Source organism: Maylandia zebra, linkage group LG14, assembly GCF_041146795.1.
Source record: "Maylandia zebra isolate NMK-2024a linkage group LG14, Mzebra_GT3a, whole genome shotgun sequence".
In the NCBI taxonomy this organism is placed as follows: domain Eukaryota; kingdom Metazoa; phylum Chordata; class Actinopteri; order Cichliformes; family Cichlidae; genus Maylandia; species Maylandia zebra.
In genome coordinates, this window is record NC_135180.1 from 26,543,180 (window position 1) to 26,559,145 (window position 15,966).

A 15,966-nucleotide genomic window follows, 5' to 3' on the forward strand; every position below is an offset into this window, starting at 1 on the left:
TGTCTTTTGATGTTTGAGCTTATAAATGGTAGGTCTGAAATCTCTAGATCCTTGCATAGTGCCTGTTCAACATCTAGCCAGGGCTCAACTAAGAAGGTATGTTTTAACCATTCTGAGATGAACTGAAGCCTGTTGGCTAAGAAGTATTGGTGAAAATTAGGCAGATCTAATCCTCCTCTATCCTTGGTTCTTTGTAGCATTTTTAAGCTAATACGCGGGGGTTTATCTTTCCAAAGGAATTTGGAAATATATGAATCCAGAGATCTGAACCAATCTTGTGATGGTTTGTTAGGGATCATCAAAAATAAGTAATTTATTTTTGGCAAGATCATCATTTTTATAGTGGCGACCCTTCCCATGAGTGATATGGGTAAAGATTTCCATCTAGTCAGATCGCCTTCTACTTTCTTTAGAAGTGGGATGTGGTTTAGTTTAGTTAAGTCTGAAAGCTTAGGAGAGACATTAATACCTAAATATTTAATATTTCCGGATTGCAGTGGGGCAGAGGAAGAATTATGGAAGGAGCAGTTAATGGGGAGAACTGTAGATTTTGGCCAGTTAATTGAATAATCTGAAACTCTTGAAAACCAGTTTATTAAAGTAATTACCTCAGAGAGGTTGGTTTGTGTGTTTTGCAGAAAAAGCAACACATCATCCGCATAGAGACTGATTTTATGTTCTATGTTCTTACATTTTATGCCCTTAATTGTTGTAGCCTGTCTAAATGCTGCTGCTAGAGGTTCGATAAAAATTGCAAAAAGTGAAGGGGAGAGTGGGCATCCCTGTCTGGTGCCCCTCAGGAGACAGAAGCTGGAGGATGTCTGGTCATTTGTTCTGATACGAGCCGTTGGGGAATTGTATAATATTCTTATCCAGTTTATGAAAGAGTTTCCAAAACCAAATTTGTGTAAAGTTGCGAATAAAAATTTCCAATTAACTCTGTCAAATGCTTTTTCTGCATCTAGAGATAATATTATGGTTTCGATGTTTTTATCGTATGAGTAGTCTATTAAATTAAGTAATCTACGAGTGTTTGTTGAGGAGTGCCGACCTTTTATGAAACCAGTTTGGTCAGGATGAATTAAGAGGGGGGTCATTTTCTCTAATCTCTTTGAGAGAGCTTTGCAGATTATTTTAAGGTCTACATTTAAAAGAGAAATTGGACGATAGCTTGAGGGAAATAAAGGGTCTTTGCCTGGTTTTAGCAGGAGACTAATGTTGGCAGAATTCATATTTGGTGGTAGTCTGCCCTTTTCCTCGATTTCCTGCAACATGCTGTGGAATACTGGTGCCAAAATTGTCCAGAATTCTTTGTAGAATTCTGCAGGGAAGCCGTCTGGACCTGGAGCCTTATTATTGGGCATACTTATCAGGGCTTCCTGGAGTTCACTTGGCGTCAGTGGCGAATCCAGTTCCATTGCTTGACTGTCTAGTAATTTTGGAAGAGTTACGTTGTCAAGAAACAGATCAATTTCATTTTTAGATGGGTTTATTTGTGGTGAGTATAAAGTTTCATAGAAATCCCTAAAAATGTTGTTTATTCTTCCAGGATCATATATTGTGTTCCCCGATAAATCTTTAGCAGCACATATAGTTATTTTTTCTTTATTTATTTTTAGCTGGTTAGCTAGAAATCGACCTGATTTGTTACTGTGTTCAAAATTCTGCAAGCGAAGTCTTTGTATAAGGAATTGTGTTTTTTTATTAATAGTTTCATTTAATTCTAGTTTTGTTTTGCATATTTTGTTCAATGTTTCCTGATCTTGGTGGGACGCGTAGGCTTCTTCTAGTGATTTGATGTTTTTTTCTAATTCCTGAATATTTTTGTTTTCTTCTTTCTTTTTGTGTGATGAGAAAGAAATTATTTTACCTCTCATCATAGCTTTCCCTGCTTCCCATAGAACAGAAGCAGATATTCCGGGAGTGTCATTAAAGTCTAAATATGAAGTCCATTCCTTTTTAAAGTATTTAATAAAGTCTTCATCTTTAAGTAGTGATATATTAAATCTCCAGTTTTTACTTGGCGTAGTATTATTCTTGTGCATTAGTGTTAAAGATACAGGAGCATGATCGCTGACAGCTATAGGATGAATCTCAGTGTCTGAAATGTCACACAGCAGTGAGCTGCTGACCAAAAAATAATCCAGACGAGAGTAAGAGTGATGAACATGCGAGAAAAAAGTATATTCCTTACTGGTGGGGTGAAGAGAGCGCCATGCATCGCAAAGACCAAAGTCGTTCATATACTGTTTGATTATATTTGTGGACTGCCAATTACGCTGAGTTCCTGTTGTGTTGAGCCTATCCATTTCTTCATTTAGTCCAAGGTTGAGGTCACCGCCAAGAATGAGTGTGCAATCAAGGTGTTCAGAGAGTGCACTAAAAAAACCGTGGAAGAATGAGGGTTCATCAACATTTGGACCATATATACTACCAATACATAGTTTTTTGTTCAATATTGATAGTTTAATAATTAGAAATCTACCCTCTGGATCTATAACTGTATCGAGTACTGTAAAATTAACATTTTTATGTATTAAAATTGCTACTCCCCGTTGTCTAGAATTATAACCGGCTGCAAACACGTTAGGAAACTCAGGTGTTTTAAGTTCATTTAAACCTGTGACAGGTTTGTGAGTTTCTTGTAATAAAACAACATCTGCCTGTAGTTTTTTAAGCTGGTTAAATATTTTTAACCTCTTTCCTCTGGTGCCAGCTCCATTTACATTCCATGTGACAAACCTCAGCATGCCCTTAATTGTGCGTGTATGTCTAATGATGTATGCTGGGTGTTTCGTTTAGACAGGTGGAGAGAATATGGAAACATCCCTTGTTTGTAAATAGAAAGAGAAAAAGAAGTGTGGTGAGAGACTCCATAAGTCTGACTATGTGTGTGAATATTCACTAATATGAACAAGCGTGGCTTGCTTATGTGTCCTGCAAGTCTGTGCGTGCTGTGAGGCTGTTGTGAATGTGCTGCCGTTGAGCTGATGTGTTTGCGTGATCGTGTTGTGAAAATATGGAGAGATAGAGGGTGTTGTTTGTAGGTGAGTGGGGAAGTAGGTGACCACAGCAGTGAAAGACAAGAGAAAGAAAGAAACCACATGAACTGTGAGCGACAACAAAAAAAAAGAAACGAAACGGAAACATTCCAATTAAAGCAATGACGGAGGGTGACGGTGTTATATCTGCTATGACATCATATTGATATTACTAGCTTAAACTCATGTTAAAGGAGAGAGTGTGAATGAATAAGAAAAGAGTGTAGCGGGTTCTTATCTGGAGTGCAGTTAATATAATTGTATTCAAACTGAGCCACACTTATGGAGCTCCACAGTTCTGTTCCTGGTGTTTTGGTTGACATCTCTGGATTTTCCCATGTCACAGAAACAGGCTCTGTGTTTTGCCTTATATGCATCCACAGGTGTGCCACCAATTTACTCACATGGACTCTACTAACCTATCAGGAGCTTCTTCAGCTCAGAATGGAATCATCTGGAGTTTCTTATTAATTAACAATAAACTTAGTGTATATGTACTCCTAATTTTGATCAAAGTGATAAAAAATAGACAGCTCTGTCTCTCTTTATTCTGACATTTAACTAATTCAAAATATATTTCAATATTTATCTAAAACAAAAGTTTACTCTAAATTGATGTTTTACAGTAAAAATGTTTTATGTTTTCTCCCTAAAGTGTATGTTTTTTTTTTTCTTTCTTTTTTGCCTGGCGTCATTGCCCACCTCTCAATTTTAAATACACGTAGACATTGAGGGCTAGCAGGAGGGACCATGCGCTTACCTGCTGCTCTCTGGCAGGTAGCTCCATGCCCTCCTGGGTTTTAATTGCACCTTAGAACACACATGCATCAACACTACAATGAGCGGGTGGAGGGAGGTTTGGAGTCTTCTCTCACCCCCATTCTCTGCGGCCTGCTGGAGCGGGGGGGCTAGGAGGAGTTGGCCGTCCGACTGCGGTCTGGAGTGTGGGGCCTCCCTGCTGCTGCGGAGTCGGGGCGGTCTGCCTCGCCCCACCGCAGGGAAAAGGGGAACACCACCTGGGTCTGGGTGCAGTTCCCCCCTCCAGGGGCAAGGGTACCTAGACCCGGTTCGTAGAGTACGCTTGGGGAGTGTGATCGTGTGTACAGCGTCTCTTCATGTCTGTCTCCACGTTGGTTGAGTGTGGAGTAAGTGCATATGAGAGCATGAGGGTGGGAATGGATGTTTGTGTCTGTGTGTGCCTGTATGTCTGTGTCTATATGTCAGGTTGGGTATCAGACGCCACCTCTCTGGGGACATCTCAGGCCCTCCAAGGTTTGGAGGCCAATCTCCACCCACCACCACTTCCCCTGCCAGTGGCGGACTCCCTCAGGTGTCGGTGCGTTGGTGGTTCTTTGTGTCTGGGGGTGGGCGTCCGGGTACACACCGGCTCACTCCTTGGCGGCCGCTTATCGGGGCCTGGAGCCTGGGGTTCGCTCGGGCCACTTCGGAGGTGGGGTGCCCCCGGCCTCTCGGCCTGGGGCTCGGTCACTCAGGCACAGCTGGCTGCCGGCGGAGCTCACGGGCGCGTCACTGCAACTCCCCCTGGCTTCTGCTCCGCGGCTACTGAGTGAGCCCTCATCTGGGGCTCTTCTCAGCTCTTACTGGGACAGTGGCGCGGCTGCCCCTCTGTTGGTCTTCCTTGGTCTCTTGTGTTCTGGGGGCCTCTGGATGTCTGGAGTTTTGATCTCCTCCATACCTGCTTCATACCCTGGTGGACGGGGCTATGGCTCCCCACACTCCCTAGCAGATCGTTACATGGAGAAACCTTTGGAATGCAAGCATGCTGATCCACACAGGTATGCGCACAGGTGTACACATGGGTATTCACAGACGCGCACTACAGCTTTCTTGGCTGCTGCCTCAAAGCATATTGTGCGCTGTCTATCTTGCGTGCTGCACAATATCGTTTATTATTTAGTATCTACTGATATCTACTGCTAGCTAGTTTATTGTGATGGTGCTGTTTTTTTTTATTATGTTGCTCTTTGTTGTTTGCTTTCTCTTCTGTTTTTTTTCTCCATACAGGTGATCCAGGTGTTTTGTTTTGTTTTTTCTTTCTTTTTTCCCCCCCTTCTCACCGTCTCTTCTCCCCTTTGGTTTTCTTTCTCTCCCTCTCTTTCTTTCATTCTTTCTCCCTGTCCTATCCCCCAGTCATGTCTGTCCCGTTTGTAGCAACTGAAAATAAAATAAATTCATAATTATAATAAAGGTCAATCAAATGGACCAATATGGCAAGGCCATGATGATCCACTTGGTAAAATAAATCCGCTTGGCATCTTTCTCGGCCTTAAGACAACAATTCTGATGGCTAAAGATCCAAACGGGAGACAAAAAAAAAAAAAAAAAATTTATATGTGTAAGAGTTTTAGTGTTTCTGGTTGCAAGAAATACTTCCATTTTATTAAAAAAACAGAAAATGTTTAAAAAAAAAAAAAAAGTATGGCTGGCTCCGTTTCTCCAACAGCGCACTCACAGGCAGCAGCTGCCCCGCCCCCTCGCTCAGTCGCTTAGTGCCTGAGCTCGGATCATACCAATATCAGGGGGGATTGTCAAAGGAGCTTGCAAAGAAAAGCGTCTGGACTTCTTTAAGTTGCTTGAAGATGTTTCACCTCTCATCCGAGAAGCTTCTTCAGTTCTAAGGTCAAATGGTGGAGAGTCCCAGATATAAACCTAGTGGGAGTGACCCCCCACAGAGGGACAAAAAGACCCCCTGATGATCCTCTAATCGCCTGAGCCAAGGTGGGAAACTGGGCGTGGGTCCCAATCAGCCAGAGTTTCGGGTGTGTTCATTGTGGGGCCAGGTTTTCACAATGAACACCCACTAGGTTTATATCTGGGACTCTCCACCATTTGACCTTAGAACTGAAGAAGCTTCTCGGATGAGAGGTGAAACGTCTTCAAGCAACTTAAAGAAGTCCAGACGCTTTTCTTTGCAAGCTCCTTTGACTACGATGACCTGGATGACTGAGAACCTTCACAGACATCAGGGGGGATTCACGCACAGTCGTAAATTCCCACAGTGTGCACTATGTGCTTCGAATATTGCTTGCACTTTTTGTTTTATACAGTTGTCAGCCAGGCATCTAACTATGAAAAAATTACACTCCAAAAGACCCCGGGCTTCTGACAAAACAACCCGGGCTTAAGCCCAGTAAGCCACCCCCACGCTCCGCCCCTGGTTGATACTTTTGCTGCTTGATTGTTTATGCTATTTTTCTGTCAATAAAGGTGGCGGTGGTCGACGAAAGCTCACTGTAATCCCACCTGAAACAGAAGGATATTCTGTCAAAACACTGAAAGCTGTGTCAGGAGGTGGCAAATCCACTTTTTACATAGTACCTCTTCAGGAAACATTAGACACATCTCCTCTACCTCCCGACTCACAGCACTTTTCAAAGATGCCAAAGAAGATATGTTACCAGTGTAATGAAGTTATGCCTCTGCAGATGCTTGCAGTACACATCAATACGTGCAAAGGAAAATTCTCTCCTGATGAGACTGATGATGAGGTGAGACAATTTTGATGAAATCAAAATGAGCAATTTTGATTAAATAATATAGTATCACAATTACTGTTTTTTGATTCTGCAGGAATCGGAGTTATGCATTGTGAAAAGCAAATGCAAGGTAAACCTAGCACATTACTAAAAACCATAGTAACTACAATGAATTTTATCGGTAATGATCTTTTTCCCACTATGCATAACATGTACCCCTTTTTTGAAATTGTAGGTTATTTGTCCAATATGCACTAAGGATTTTCCTGAAGATGAGATCACAGTCCATGCGAGTCTGTGTGGGGATAGGTAATCTTTTTTCAGCCGTTTATGAAAAAATGTTAATCAGTAACAGTCCACGCAAACATATGTAGTTTTTTTTTTTTTTTTTACTTTGTTTTGTCAACAGCTTTCAATGCATGGTGCCTGAAGAAAATGACCAAACTACAGGGACACCAGCTCAAACTTCAGTACGCACAACAGACAGGTACTTTTTGCTCTATTATAGTTCATATACACACTATTGCGCAGAACCATTTGTTAAAATTATGTGTAAGATCTTTTACACAATAACTGGGGTTTAATTTCATATAAAACCTTTTATGATCAGACTACTTTAAATTATTGTTAAAGGTTGTTTCACAGAACATGCTGCAATAATTTCTAATCACGTTTAGCGTGGTAGCCTCTTTTAATCTAAAGATGATTATTTTTCTTTGAGAACTTAGGATGTTTTCTACCCTGTTTTTGTTAAGCGTGGAAGATGTATTGCGTTGCCTTGAACAACAAGTCGACACCACAACAGAATTTAAGTTGTGTGTGGACAGAGAAGACCTTCCAGACAGAGGCATTCTCCAGTGGCAGAGAAAAAAAGCTGCATCTCCCACCAGTGTCCTTAGGGTGGTTTTCATTGGAGAGGCAGGCGAGGATACAGGAGCACTTAGGAAAGAGTTTTTGAGTGGTGAGTTGCCTATTACCTGTTTTGTCCTAGTGTCAATAAATAATGGATAACTTAAAAATGCGGATATTTTTTGTATGAAAGACATGATTTCAGGTATTGAAAGCAGATTCTTTGAAGGACCTGAGAACAAGGGCAAAAACCCCAAGTATTCTCTGACCGATCTTGATATTGAAAACTTCAGGTTGGTTCAAATTCAAATTCAAATTTTATTTGTCACACACACACAACCATACACAGTATGACATGGGGGTGAAATGCTTGTAGCTGTACAATGCCCGACCATTAAATGACAGAAGAAAAGTTTTACAATATTTACAATTTACTACAAAAATTTACAAATTAACTTAGGAATTTACAGTAAAGAATGTGCAAATAGCAGAAGAGATTATAAAGATAAGGATTATAAATTATAGGAATTATAGGATTATAGGAAATGTGTGGTGGTGCGTGTGGTGACGTGTGTGAGAGTCCAGTCTTATAGTGACGTGTTTGGGAGAGTCCAGTCCTACACCTGGTTCAGGCCCCGAATAGCCTGGGGGAAGAAGCTCCTCTTCATTCTCTCTGTTTTGGCCTTAAGGGAGCGGAAGCGCTTCCCAGACCTCAACAGTGAGAAGAGTCCATTGTTGGGATGGGAGAGGTCCATCATAATCTTCCTAGCTTTGGACTTGCACCGCTTGGTGTAGATGGACAGCAGGTCAGGGAGCTCTGATGCACCACCCTTTGCAGATCTCGTCTGTCCTGCTTGGTGCTGTTCCCAAACCAGGTGCAGATGTTTGACGTCAGGACGCTCTCGATGGTGCAGGAGTAGAAGTTCTTGAGCACCTTCAGTGGCAGATGGAAGTCTCTAAGTCTTCTGAGGAAGAAGAGACGCTGACGGGCTTTCTTAACCAGGGTGTTGATGTGACAGGACCATGACAGGTCCTGAGTGATGTGGACACCCAGGTATCGGAAACTGTCCACTCTCTCCACTGGCGTGCCACTGATGATGAGGGGTTTGTAATTCCTCGCCTGCTTTGTAGTGAAGTCCACGATCAGCTCCTTAGTCTTGCTGATGTTTAGGAGGAGGTTATTCTCCTGGCACCAGGTCTCCAGGTTCCTAATCTCCTCCAGGTAGGCCGTCTCGATGTTGTCGGAGATCAGGCCCACAACAGCAGTGTCGTCAGCAAACTTGACAATGGAGGTTGTGTCGGATGTAGCTACACAGTCATAAGTGTACAGTGAGTACAGCAGGGGGCTTAAAACACAGCCCTGAGGCACTCCAGTGCTGAGTGAGATGGAGGGGGAGACTTGTTTTCCTACCCTCACTGATTGGGGTCTGTCTGTGAGGAAGTTGAGGATCCACTGACACAGTGATGAGCTGAGTCCTAGATCCGTCAACTTGGTGAAAAGCTTAGAGGGAATTATTGTGTTGAATGCTGAACTGTAGTCCACGAACAGCATCCTAACATAATTCCCTCTGCCAGTGTCCAGGTGACTCAGGGATGTGTGGAGCAGGTGAGATATGGCATCGTCTGTGGAACGATTAGTCCGGTAAGCAAACTGAAGTGAGTCGATGGTGGGAGGAAGTGAACAAGTGATGTGATCTCTCATCAGTCTTTCAAAACACTTCATCACAATTGAAGTAAGTGCTAGTGGACGGTAGTCATTGTGGCAAGCGGGCTGTTGTTTCTTTGGAACAGGGACAATAATGGACCGTTTGAAGCACGTGGGAACCACAGCTTGGGCCAGGGAGAGGTTGAAGATCTCCGTGAACAAAGGTGCTAGTTGATCAGCGCAGGCTCTAAGGACCCGGCCAGGGATTGTATCTGGTCCTGCTGCCTTCCTGGTGTTCACCCTCCTGAAGGTGTTCCTCACGGCATGCTCTGTGATGACGAATGCATTTTCTTCACTGGTGCACTCCGAGCGCGCGCAGCCGTTTGTTGTTTTAATTGCTGCGGCGTCGAAGCGAGCATAAAACGTGTTCAGCTCATCAGCCAGTGAAGCATCGGCATTCATCATTGAAGAAGCTGGTCGTTTATAGTCCGTTATAGTCCGCAGTCCATACGAGCTTTGTGTATTACATTTAATACGCATCCGATATTTTTGTAAATGTTACCTGAAAATGAATTATAATCATTTGTCTACACAGAACTGTTGGTGAAATAATTGTAGTCAGCCTCGCCCAAGGAGGCCCATCTCCTGCCTTTTTCAAAGAATGGTGCTACAATTTCCTCTGCTCAGGAGAGGTTGATTTCAGCTGTCTGTCTAAGGAGGATGTTGCAGATGTGGAATCTTCCCTGCTCATCCGCAAAGTGAGCACCTGGTTTAGCTCTGGCACATGATATATTATGAGTATGGTGTTTTTAAACACTTTTAACCTTCTGTATTTCCTCTTTCACATTATACATTTCCAGGTTGAAGATGCAGCAGACATACAGTCTCTGATGATGTGGGCTGATGAAATTGTCAACTGTGGATACACAAACCAGATAAAGATGGATAGTAAGGAAAGCATGATCCGGTAAGAGAGAAAAAATCAGAGAGATCATTAACCCACCCCCCCATCCCCAACTAGTTTTTCATTTTGTTTTTTTTGTTTGTTTTTTTTAAGTGCCATTGTCTTACACTCTACAACAAGACTGATTCCAAAGCTACAGCAGCTCCGAAAGGGCATGGAACTGTATGGTCTTGTGAACCTGATGGCTGTAAATCCTGAAGCTTGCCACAGTTTGTTTGTTCCTGGGAAAATCCTCAAAGTAAGTATTAACATAGCAGCTTCAGTCTGATCCAAAGACAGTCCACTTATCTGTATTGTAGTTATCCTGTATTTATTTATTAGTTTTGAATGAACAATATATCTAAAATATAACCTACTTTATTTCCTTATTTACAGCCAGATGCTGATTTCATTATGATGAGCTGTATATACCTATTGTCATGGTCTGCGGCCCGGCGTCCGAGGAGCTGATGGGATGCCCACGCCCACGGGCGTGGCTGTTAACTCCACACCTGCACCCCATCCCAGGCGATCATCAGGTGGACTATTTGATCCAGCCCAGCCTGCTGCTCCACGCCAGTCCGTAGTCGTCTCACAGCGGTAACGTACACCTGCGGGAAAGCGATTGTGAAAACTCATCTGTCTGAACTAGCGCTAATTCTGTCCTGTGCACTCAGATAACAACTCGGCGTGTTTTTTTGAGCCTGTCCACCTGCCCGTCTGGAATTTGGATCGCCTTCAGTACTCGCCACCTCGACTTTCCTGGAGCTCCCCCGCGGACCCTCCCTCCGGCTCCCACGGCCCCGCTGTCACCATAAGACTCATACTCTTCCCCCACGTATGCTGCTATTTCCCCGCGCCCCAATAATGCTTTTCCTTTTTCTGTTGCAGCCTTCTCACAGTCCCGTTTTCGGCGTTCCTGCGCGACTCATCTCCCGGTCCCTTGGTTTCTCTAGTTTCACGCGTTTTCCTTCTACCCTCCCGGGACACCTTCAGTTAAAATAAAGTTTATTTTCTCGTACTCCTGTGTGTGTTGGCTCTGCTTCTAGGTCCAGCTTGTGCGCTGAACTTCGGTTCATGGCACCTATAGTATTGTGTATATATACATATACACAATACTATAGGATACTACTATCCTCCTCGAGTGAGTGAAGAATATCATGGTACTTGCTAGTGACTGCAATCCAGACATCACGCCAAAGTCGTTCTACTCTGTAAATACATTTGAATTTGGATTTCAGGTATTTCATGCTTCAAATCAATATCAGAACTGCTCCAACAATCTACCCATGCAGTCAATAATAATATAAAAAACATCAAAAGACTAACCTCTGATATGAAACTCGCTCTCCCTGTTCCTCTTGTGGCAAACATGAAATGTGCAATGTCCAGGTTTTCTACTCCTTGATCTGCCCTAACCCTATGATAAAAATACATTTTTAAGGAATTTTTAAAGTTTTCTTTAATGAAACTTGTTGCTAGCATATAAATTAAATCAGGGCATAAAACCTTGATGGCAAGCCGTGAAGCTGGGCTGATCTCAGGAAAAATGAGAATGCAGTTTTTGCCCTGTTGTTAGTTGCTGCATCCAAGTACAGGACCTGCAGTAAAAACAAATGGAAAATTAAAGATCTGGTTTCAGATGATGTATAGTTTTTCAGTTAATAATGCAGTTTCATAATAAGTGTTCAAGGAATATGGTACGGTTCTATGTTCATAACCATAATTCAAAGCTTGAGTAGTCTATACATCAATATTGGTAGTACTTATCACCTTTTTTTGTAAAGAACTGATTATAAATTTAAAAAATAAATTGCTAATCGTCCACTATGTTGGCTTGCTGAATAATTGATGTTCATAAAAAATAACCTAATAAAGCTCTCATTTCAAAACTACCAAATATTCAATTCAATTCAATTTTATTTATATAGCGCCAAATCACAACAAAAGTCGCCTCAAGGCGCTTCATAGATACAGAGAAAAACCCAACAATCATATGACCCCTATGAGCAAGCACTTTGGCGACAGTGGGAAGGAAAAACTCCCTTTTAACAGGAAGAAACCTCCGGCAGAACCAGGCTCAGGGAGGGGCGGCCATCTGCTGCGACCGGTTGGGGTGAGAGAAGGAAGACAGGATATTCTACATAACAGTTAAAATTTTACCTTCCTTGAGTAGCCATCCACTCCACCAAAGATCACAACATTGTACCTGTTTCAGAGGGAAAACAATCTCATTAAGGCTTGATTTGCAGAACATGTAAGACATTGAAAATACATTTTTCAGTATGCACACTTGCCACTGACTTAAACTGGACACTTGTCAGGTGTGCTGAAAATAATACCAACATTTTTATATGTTTATAAGTTCAATGAGACTAAATACTTTAGTTCTCTTGTCATGATTTTTTTTTTTGAAGTTTTCTGGAGCACTTAACATATTATGTGTTGATAGGCTTGTTATCATGGAAAATATTGATATACAAAGTGTAAATAATTGCTCAAGAAAATTTACAATTAACAATATTACTGGTTTTGTTACACATCCTGTAATCCTTTTACTTAATATTACTCTATCAAGTGCTTTTTAAAATATTATAAATACACTGAAAGACCTATCAGATAAGGTTGATTAAAGCAGATTTAAAGTATAACGTGCATCTTTCTGCCCAACTTGTGTTAGAGCTATATAAGTGGGTATTTTACCTTATTAGCTTGTGATTTGTGTCTATAAGATAAGATAAGATAACTCTTTATTGTCATTGCACAGTCATACATAGTACAGTAGTACAATGAAATTGGAAAAACTGTCCTACGTCGGCACTACATATAACACAACACGACACGATATGACACATCACATGTCATATGTGGACCAGGGAGAGAGGGCCTCGCACCGAGTAGCTTCTTCGCACAACACAGCCTAGTTCTGTGATCCGTTTGAAGATCCCTACAGCATCAACTCGATGCATGGAGGCCATCATTCTCCACCACTGAACACGGAGACCCATAGAAACCAAATGTCCTTGAACCATTTGGCATCTGATTTTTGATAGCCGATATGATGTTGTCCAGGTCTTGGTCATTCATTGTGCTGTATGTTCCTCTCACAGACAAGTCAAATTCTTGCATCCTCCTGTAGATTGTTCTTCTTGAAACACCAAGACATTTAGCAATGCAGCTGACTGGCAGCTGAATGTCCAACAAATTCTTGAGTTTTTCTCTCTCTAGTACAATTTTGGGGTGGCCAGGTCCCAGATCAACTTCTGTTTCCAGTTCAATAATGGCCACAGAGCTGATTAATTTAACACTGAACCAGATGATGAACGTTTTGTAGAGCCTCTGTAATCTCCAGTGTTGGGAAGGTTACTTTTAGGGTTGCCAACTCCCTGAAAAATAAATAAGGGACACCTCGTGGCAACCCAGTTCACCCTTCCCAGTGTGGTAGCTCTTTTTTTTGTGTGTGTGAAATTATTTTTTAACCATTTGACTTGAATTTGATTTGAGCAGATGCATATTCTTTGTGATATGACCATATGGGAAACAAATGATCATTTAGCCATTTATTTTTTAGCTCAAAATGACAACATTAACACAGTAAAACAGGTCTCTTTCTTAAACAGAAGCCTGTCATGCTTAACTTTTGAGAATATAAGTAAATCTTTCTTTAAAAGAACTCTGTCCTGCTTAACTTAAAATTATATAAATTAATAGAAAGCAATAGAACGAAAAATATTCTTGTAACTGTGCACATATAGTGCATTTAGTACAATTGGCTTCAGTTGAGGTATTATTTCAGCTTTTCTAATGCTAATCAGCTGCTCCTGTTTGTAAACCCACTTGTTCCCATGATTACACATAACTCATCATCATCATTCATCTATGTATTACTTTTATGTATTAGTCATCTATTTGTTGTAATCATCTATCCTTGCAGTTGTTTATTACACAAAATAAATGATATTATCACACTTCTGGCCACATAGCGCTGATATTCACTGCACATGCCCATATTAACCTTAACCAGAGGGTTTAAAAAAAACACAAACCAGTGTTTACATACCATATCTGCTTCTGCCGTGGCCTGGTGGACAAGAAATTGGTTAAGGGTTCCCCGAGCTTTCACGCCCCTCATGTTCTTCATGTGCCCATCCTTAGGAGCATGCCTATGGAAAAAGTGCGCCGGCACACAGTGCAGTGCGCTTTATAGGTGTTATCGTGCATTTTCCCAGCCAGGTGTTTTCCTTTTCCCATTCCTCCCTGTACTTTTGCAGCCCTTTTTTTCTTTCTCTGAGGGGAACAAACATTGCTGCTCTAATGCTGGGCTTACACTGTGCGACTTTTGGCCCATTTTGAGACGATTTTTGAGTCGTGCGACCGATTTGGTGATCGGCCCGATTTTGGCCTTCATCGTGCATCGTGTAGTATACGTGGGGTAACGAGAAGCGATTAATACCTCACGACCAGCTCCCGATCATCAATCGCTCGTGAGGGTGTCACCACAGCCGCTCACGCTGCTCACGTGCAAACACGTAAACGTCGGTGAAAAAGACGGAGCAGCACGGCTGTGCGGCGTCTGATCTGGACACAAGCGATGGAGGCACAACTTGTAGAACTTTGGAAAGCTCATCCGAGTCTTTTCGATGTGGCATCACAAAATTATCACGACCACAACAACCGTGAAAATGCTCAATCACAGCTGCCTGATTAATGTTTTTCATTAGCAATTTAGCAAAGTTGATGGTGGTGGTGTGTCTGTGTGAGTGAAAGACAGAGAGGGAGAGCGATTTCTGTTATAACCTTCATTTTATGGAGGCACAGTGTGAGCACTCAGGTCGCATCAGAGCATCGGGCGGTATAGTGTGAGACCTGCATCGTGACCTACCAACTTCTAACCCCTGCGAGTCAATCGTGCAGTTTGAGCAGGAGCTGAATAACGTGACTGAAAAAATCGCACAGTGTCTGCCCAGCTTTAGGTGTACTGTCGTCCGAGACTTGCACCGCAGTGTCGGCGTTTGTTTCCCTGTTGGCCATGCTTCTTGTTGTGGTCATCTGTTGTCTTCCAGTATTTTCTCCGTAAGCGACCTTTCCTCGACCAATGAGATGAGCGGTAATCTGAATTGTCATACTCGAATTGTCACAAGTGTGCTGTCAGCTCATTGGTCACAAAGCAGGAGAGGGGCTGGGAATTATGTTTTCAAACAAAGCGTTAATTCCATAAACATTTATAGACTACTTTTGATTCTCACTGTATTACGGGACAAAGTGCGTCCCTTATTAGCTCAATACGGGACGTGTACTTTTGTTTCTAAATACGGGACGATTCCGTTTTTTAAGGGACGGTTGGCAACCCTAGTTACTTTTAAAATGTATTCCATTACAGAATACAGAATACATGCCCCAAAATGTATTCTGTAACGTATTCCGTTACGTTACTCAATGACAGTAACGTATTCTGAATACTTTGGATTACTTAATATATTATCATACTTTTTACAACAACGTGAATGTACTATTGCTGTGTGATTTATTACTATTACTGAACGTCCGCGACTCCGAACTGTAGTAAAGGGACCTCTGACTAATACGGCGGGGTCCCTGTCGGCTCGTAGCCGAAAAATAGCTTTACTTTGTTGTGTAGGTCAACTTGACAGAGAGAGGCGTTGAAAGACTGCTCCAACGGAACTTATTGTTTTCGGAGGAAAACACGAACACGGTGTACAGTCGAGTCTTAATAGCTTACTTACAACTGGACTCGTCAGGCTCTCTGTTTGGCTGCAGTGGTTATTATAATATTTACATGCTTCCAGCTCCCGTTTTTCCTCGATGACAACTCGTACCTTTCCACTCCCCTTTTTCTCCCTCCTCGCGCTTACAGACCCATAACGTGTATGGCAGTCCATTCTCCCTGCAACACGGACTACACTGCCCATGATGCTACATTCTTTAGAGCTATGCTTGTAGCATTCTGCCTGTTAGCTTAGCACAACAACA

General features: G+C 42.2%; 2 long non-coding RNA genes across 2 annotated transcripts; one reads left to right on the forward strand and one right to left on the reverse strand.

Moving 5' to 3' along the window:
• The first annotated feature begins 6,319 nt into the window (after positions 1 to 6,319).
• Positions 6,320 to 7,025, forward strand: LOC143421958 (uncharacterized). Its single transcript, XR_013101559.1, has 4 exons — positions 6,320 to 6,550; positions 6,633 to 6,668; positions 6,774 to 6,847; positions 6,948 to 7,025. It is a non-coding gene; the product is annotated as an uncharacterized LOC143421958 (long non-coding RNA).
• A 4,290-nt stretch (positions 7,026 to 11,315) lies between these two features.
• On the reverse strand, positions 11,316 to 12,206 carry LOC112435891 (uncharacterized). Its single transcript, XR_013093054.1, has 3 exons — positions 12,139 to 12,206; positions 11,485 to 11,576; positions 11,316 to 11,395 (listed from the first exon to the last, which is right to left on the reverse strand). It is a non-coding gene; the product is annotated as an uncharacterized LOC112435891 (long non-coding RNA).
• Between the last annotated feature and the right edge of the window lie 3,760 nt (positions 12,207 to 15,966).